The sequence below is a fragment of the Mytilus trossulus genome, chromosome 4, assembly GCF_036588685.1.
Source record: "Mytilus trossulus isolate FHL-02 chromosome 4, PNRI_Mtr1.1.1.hap1, whole genome shotgun sequence".
In the NCBI taxonomy this organism is placed as follows: domain Eukaryota; kingdom Metazoa; phylum Mollusca; class Bivalvia; order Mytilida; family Mytilidae; genus Mytilus; species Mytilus trossulus.
In genome coordinates, this window is record NC_086376.1 from 73,639,184 (window position 1) to 73,645,814 (window position 6,631).

Sequence of the window (6,631 nt, forward strand, 5' to 3'; positions counted from 1 at the left end):
TGCTAATTCGTGTATTCTATATTTCTGTTGTTGGATGTATAATGTTCTAAATAGGAAAAGAAAGTAAGTACAAAATCTGTATTGTCTGAACATAAGTTCACGATAAACCAATCCTTATTACATGTATTATAAAACATAAGTTTTTATAGAGAGAAGCGTAGATTTAAGTTTTAATTTCCAGCCACGAAAAAAAAACGTATACGTAGGAAGGTATCTTGAAATATAAATTAGGTCGTACCAATCAAACAGCTGCTAAAGTTGTTGGAGAGAATATCAAATGGTATGATAAATTAATTACATAAAAATTAAGTTAATGTTCTACATATGTTTTTTTATGGTTTATAATGTTTATGAGAAAGAACAAACATGAGAGATAAATGGTCGACATAATGACGTGGCATAGGATGTTTAGCTTGTCTTTGACTTGATATAAGGTGGTCGACATAATGACGTGGCATAGGGTGTAGAGCTTGTCTTTGATTTGATATAAAAACATCTAAAAAAATAAAAATTTCATAACTACACATTCAACTGATTATGAAAAACTGATTCCGAGAAAGGTATGTGCATTCAAAGGATAACTTAAATGCATTCTTTGTCTTATAATTATAGTTTCAAATTGAATGCTCGATTATTATTTTTTACTTAAATCCGAGACAAAATAGTTTGGGTTCTATTTACAATTATATGAATATGTGAAACAGATTTTTTGTTGTCAAACTACTTTGATTTGCCTAATCGAAAATAAACGTAATTTCTAATATTTGTTAAAATCTTATTTTTATAGGCATAATGTATTGTACATGTTGTATGAAGTGGAGTGTTGGAGTGGAGTATTGGAGTGGAGTGTTGGAGTGAACTTTTGGAGTGAGATTTTGGAGTGAAATTTTTGGAGTGAGATTTTGGAGTGAAATTTGATGAAAAAATTTGTAGTGAATAATTCAAAAACAAACTTCTGAAATAGAAATAAAAAAATGCATGCAGTGAAGTATTCGAATGATAATGTTTCGAATAATAATGTGAACGACCTCATATCAACAGTCTTTCATAAACAATTTCAAATCCTCCAGATCTACTGATGCATAACTTAGAGTTATATAATTATTTAGCATGATTGTGATTTCCCAATCTCTTAAGAATCTGGCAGCATCCTCATTAGGAGAATTTTACATGCTCGTGTATTAGGTTTAGTCCCCATTTCCATTCTTTATTATATTATATTATTTTGTAAATTGAACAAAAAATCTTAACATTAATAAGTTATTAATTGGTATTACCTAGCTATCATTTCGGTATCAATAGAACACACTAATAAAAAATGAACTGCAATTACAGTGTTGTTTCCTGGATTTACATTGAGAAAATATTGTTACACCTGGGGTGATAAAAATGTCAGTAACTGCAGGTATAAACTTTTGCTTAGTCTATATTTTTTCGCGAAAATAAAAAATATTGGATGTATATATATATATATATATATATGCATTTTCTATTTGTTATGTGAAACTACAACATTATATCTTGACAAAACTGGGAATGTGCTGTTAACATTTATGTAAAAACCTATTTTTTTAGTTCATTTTCATTCCAAGAATAAACATAAAAATTAACCATTCGTGGATATTCAGAACTTGACGTTTAATTTTGTAGTGGTGTAAAGAGATTCTATGAGGTGGACTCTTCAAGAGAGAGTTTACTTTTGTCACCTGAAGAAAAAAAGAAATCACCTAGGTAAGTTTTAGTTATGTGAATTTTCGTTATATGATGTACAAATTTGCAGTTACGTCTAGTCAGAATAGGGCCGATAAATATGATGTCTCGTGTAAAGAAAGTCACGCTTATTGCACGTTAAGAAACCTTGCAACAGCTCTTCCAGGGGATCCGTAGGTGACCTGTTGCAAGGCTAAATTTCTGTTCCTATGCAATATACCCTCCGATTTCCCGCGGTAGTCTAAATTTCTCCGACCTTGATCTCCCGCGGACCTCCTTATTATAAAACCTATCTATTGTGTTTATTGTTAATTTATTTTTGACCTAATGTACATGAAATATTTGCCAACAACCAATGAATCAATTTTGTATAAATTGTATATGATTTTTTTTATTCAGCAAAAAAGGGGTAAAAAGACAGTTAATTACAGAGGATAAAGAAAATGACAAAAAGATGAAAAGGTAAGTTGCTTTTTTATTGTTTTTTTTTCATTTTTTTACAAACCAAAAATCAAGATTTAATGTCATAACGTAGTATATTTATTAAACATATGAAACTAACACGAGATATGACCTTAATCATAATTACAAGTAAAATATGGGGTAGGATACTTTAAGATTAAGCGCTGAACAAAAAAAACAAAACTCTCTGGCTGATAATCAATGATTATCTTTGAACGTTGTAAGAGTGTAACAGTGAGAAAAATAGAGAAAAAAGCATTAAAAGGAAAAGATATTGTAACCATCAACGATACAGATACACACAACTACATTGTTTATAGGAAAAAAATATCGAGTTATGTCTCTTTATATACATAGTCTCAATTATATATACCACTTTACGGTAAAAATCATTTTTGGATAAAGGTGTTATTTCTTCAATATGCGTTTTCTGTCTTAAATTAATAGACAATGATATAACTGTTTTGTTGGATCAGTGTTTGTTTTATATATGTCTGCTTTGTTCTTTCCTTTTTTTTATAATATTTGTTTTTCAGAGAACAACTGGATAGACATACAGAAAGTATTAGACCGATGTGTTGGGGGGGGGGGGGAATCCTCCCAGATAAAACAGTTACAAGAAGTGATAAGGAAAATGGAGGAAAACCATACTAATACTGTTCACATCTTGCAGGGTATGATAATCCAGTTGGAGAAAGAAAAGCCAAGAAGGCACATTATAACTTTATGAATAAAGTATTTGTACTTGTATTTGTATTGGTTTTTTTTTAATAACACATTCAGTACTAGAAATGTATTGCTCAAAGATTACATTACGTTAATTTCAATAAGTCATTTGCTCATACAGGAAAATATCGAACGTAAACAACAACTAGACACATTACAAAATCATACTTACATTATAGTTTAGTCGCTACACGATTTTATTTGTTTTCTTAAATAGAACTCACAACTATTTATACTTCTTAGTATATAAGGATGGGCCAGCTTCAGGTGTTGAATCATTTAAAAGGAGTGGGTTACACAGATGTTTAAACACCTGTAGTATATTTAAGGAGTGGTTGCATAAGTGTTAAAAGACACCTGTTTATATGATTTTAACGTGTGCTTTTACACCGGTTTCTGATAGTGTATTTAGGAGTGGTTTGCTAGGGTTTTAGGACATCTGTTTTAACTTGTGCTTCTTAAAAAAAAAATACAATGCGTTCCTTTAAAGGATTGGGTTTGTCATATGCTTAGGCACCTGTTTCTGATAAAACGTATATAGGAGGGGGTTCACACAGGTGTTGGAACATCTGTTTATATAGCTTATGCTTTTAAGTGTAAATCTATAATGAGTGACAGTTATTCAAAATAGGGTGTGAAGGTTCGCATTGCATCAGTGTATTATTAGAGTGTTTAAAAGTGAACATTTATTGTATTATATTTCTCTTTTTAGGCTGTTGATGACTTTTCAATACTGTAACTGTTTATTTTTCACTGAAGTATACAAACCAATTGTAATGCATTATAGAAAAAAAAAGTAAACCAAACTATCTTTACATGTTAAATATTTATAAAATGAGAATAACAAAAAGTTTCCTTTATTGACCATAAACACAGTTTAAGATTTTTTTCATTGTAATCAGTATGTAATCATCAAGTAATCAGGATTACAGGGCATTTTGAAAAGTAATTGGTTAAATTAAATTACATGTAATCAGATTTTTGGCTGATTAATGATTATAATGATTTCTTGAAAAATTGTAATCAATTACAGCTGATTAACGATTACAATTACAATTACCCCAACTCTGATAGTGATAAACAAGAATGTGTCCATAGTACACGGATGCCCCACTCGCACTATCAATTAAACAAAACATTTACCCCCTGACATTCTACTACTTCTAGAATAATAAACTATATACTCTAAAATTTCACCAAAAAAAAAAACACTCCAAAAATTTCACTCCAAAATCTCACTCCAACACTCCACTCCATAAAATACATAATGCCTTTTTTATAGAAGAATGAAAGGAAATGGAAAATTTCTACTAGTAGTGTAGCATCATGCACTGAACACCCACAGCCCCATGCGTGTTGGTGTTTTATTATAACATTACACACCCCTCCAAGTGGGACAATAAACATGAAAGGGTTATAAATTTTTGATTTTGTACTTTTTACAGTAGAAAAGAAAAAGGGGCAAATTTGATACCAATACCAGATGAAGATTCGGTATTAAACTGGACTGGGTGAGTGCATCGTAAGTTTCATTATTTCTTCCTGTATTTTGTAGGAATATTGCACACAACTAAACGAAAAGTAACAAATCAGGACATGAATACATTGACATTAACATTTTTTTTTTTAAATTGTTGACTGATTTCACGAAAATATATTTTTTGTGTTCTTTTCCCGACATGACTTTGAAAGGAGGCGAGACATTTCAATGTGATTAAACACTTTCTATTTCGGAGTAAAGGATATATAAATGTTACTATCTTCAGGTATAGACTTTTACTTTGTATATATATTTTTTCCGAAAAAAAAGAAGATTGAATGTATGCATTTTCTGTCTCTTGGGTGAAACTATAATTATACCTTCCTAAACTGGGGATGTGTTGACATTTATGTTAAAATCTATTTCATTTAGTTTATTTTCATACCAAGAGTAAACTTAGAAATCAACCATTCGTTGATATTCAGAACTTGTCATTAAATTTTACAGTGGTGTAAAGAAACTCTATGAGGTGGACTCTTCAAGAGAGAGTTTACTCTTACTAGGATCACCTGAAGAAAAAAGAAGGATTCACAAGTAAGTTTTACTTATATGACTTTTTGTATTGTCAGTTCGATTATTTTTCTTTTAGACCCCCATTTGATCATATAACTCCTCACGTGTGTTACGGGTGTAAGTAATTATACACTATCATTTTGTACTCAAGTTATGCACATTCCTATTGAAGGTAATTCAAGAAAAGTGATATGGATACACTCAAATGATAACAGTGTTATTTCCTTCACATGTTATTGCTGCTTATCTTAACTTACAAAACGGATTATGATTGCAGATACAACTTTTTTTAGAATTGCAAATAATTGCACAGTAAGGAAATCCTATCATTCCCTTAGTATGAGTTTTAATATACATATATACATTCTTATTCAGTAAACAAGGGGAAAAAAGACAAATGACAGAAAATGACAGACGACAAAGAAAATGACAAAAAGATTAAAAGGTAAGCTGTTTATTTGTTGTTTTTTTTTCTCACTTTAAAAAGAAAACAAAATCAAGATTTAATATCATAAATTTTAGTAGTATATTTATTATACATGTGAAACTAACACGGGATATGACCTTAATCATTATTACAAGTATAAAATGGGGGAAGATAATTTAAGATTTAAGAACCGAAAACCTTTTAACGATAATCACTTATTATTATCTTTGAACGTTGTTCGAGTGTTACAGAGAGAATATATAGAAAAAAAGGAAAATATATTGTAACCATCAACGATACAGATACACAAAACTATACTGTTTATAGGAAAATAATAATTATAGCTAATTAGATATATTAAAAGAAAATAATATAGAGTTATCTCTCATTATACATAGTCTACACAGTTAAAATCTTGGATAGAGGAGGTGTTATTTTTTTATATGCATTTTCTGTCTTAAATAAATACACAAAGATATAACAGTTTATTGAATCAGTGTTTGTTTTTATGTGTGTTTTGTTCTTGTTATTTTTTTATATATTTTTTTTTTCCAGATAGCAACTGGATACAGGCACGTGAACAAGCTAAAATCCATGTGTTGGGGGTAAAAAATCCTCTCAGATAAAACAGTTAAGAACAATTACAAGGCAAATGGAGAAACACATTTAAAAATGGTTGAGTTGTTGCAGGGTGTGATAAAACAATAAGAAACAGAATTTTAGGGTTCTTTTTGATGATATTGCTATTCACCTATTTCGGTTCTTATACATCCTAAAGCTATCACATATTCGGCTTTGAGCCTTCCTGATGAAGGTAAACCAGACAAGTTTTTGGACGCATGATATTTTGAAAGAGTTGTTTTGATTTTATTAAAGAGAGAATAAAAGAAGAAAATTTTACATTTAGGTTTGACTAACATATTAAGATCGAGTGATGAATCGAGACATACATAATGCGACTAAAGATCCTCTTCAACACTTGTACTTCTTTCATGTATCTAACGTTCTTTCTGGTTCATTCCATCTTTATACTGGTGGTTGTATTGTTAGTAAAATATAGTTAATTCTATAACTTGGATAAATCCATTACAGTCAAACAGGAGGTTCTCTCAGAGAAAAAATCCCAAGAGGCTACCAAAATATCGGCAGTTAAAATCTGATTGAAAGACATTTTACCAAAAGTTGATATTAATCTTGGTCGTTTGATATATATATATATATATAAAAAAAAGTAATCACTCGTACATGTAAAA

General features: G+C 29.9%; 1 long non-coding RNA gene across 1 annotated transcript; it reads left to right on the forward strand.

Annotated features, from left to right (window-relative positions):
- LOC134714170 (uncharacterized) lies at window positions 1-6,358 on the forward strand. Its single transcript, XR_010106504.1, has 4 exons — window positions 1-63; window positions 4,886-4,972; window positions 5,327-5,396; window positions 5,934-6,358. It is a non-coding gene; the product is annotated as an uncharacterized LOC134714170 (long non-coding RNA).
- The last annotated feature ends 273 nt before the right edge of the window (window positions 6,359-6,631 follow it).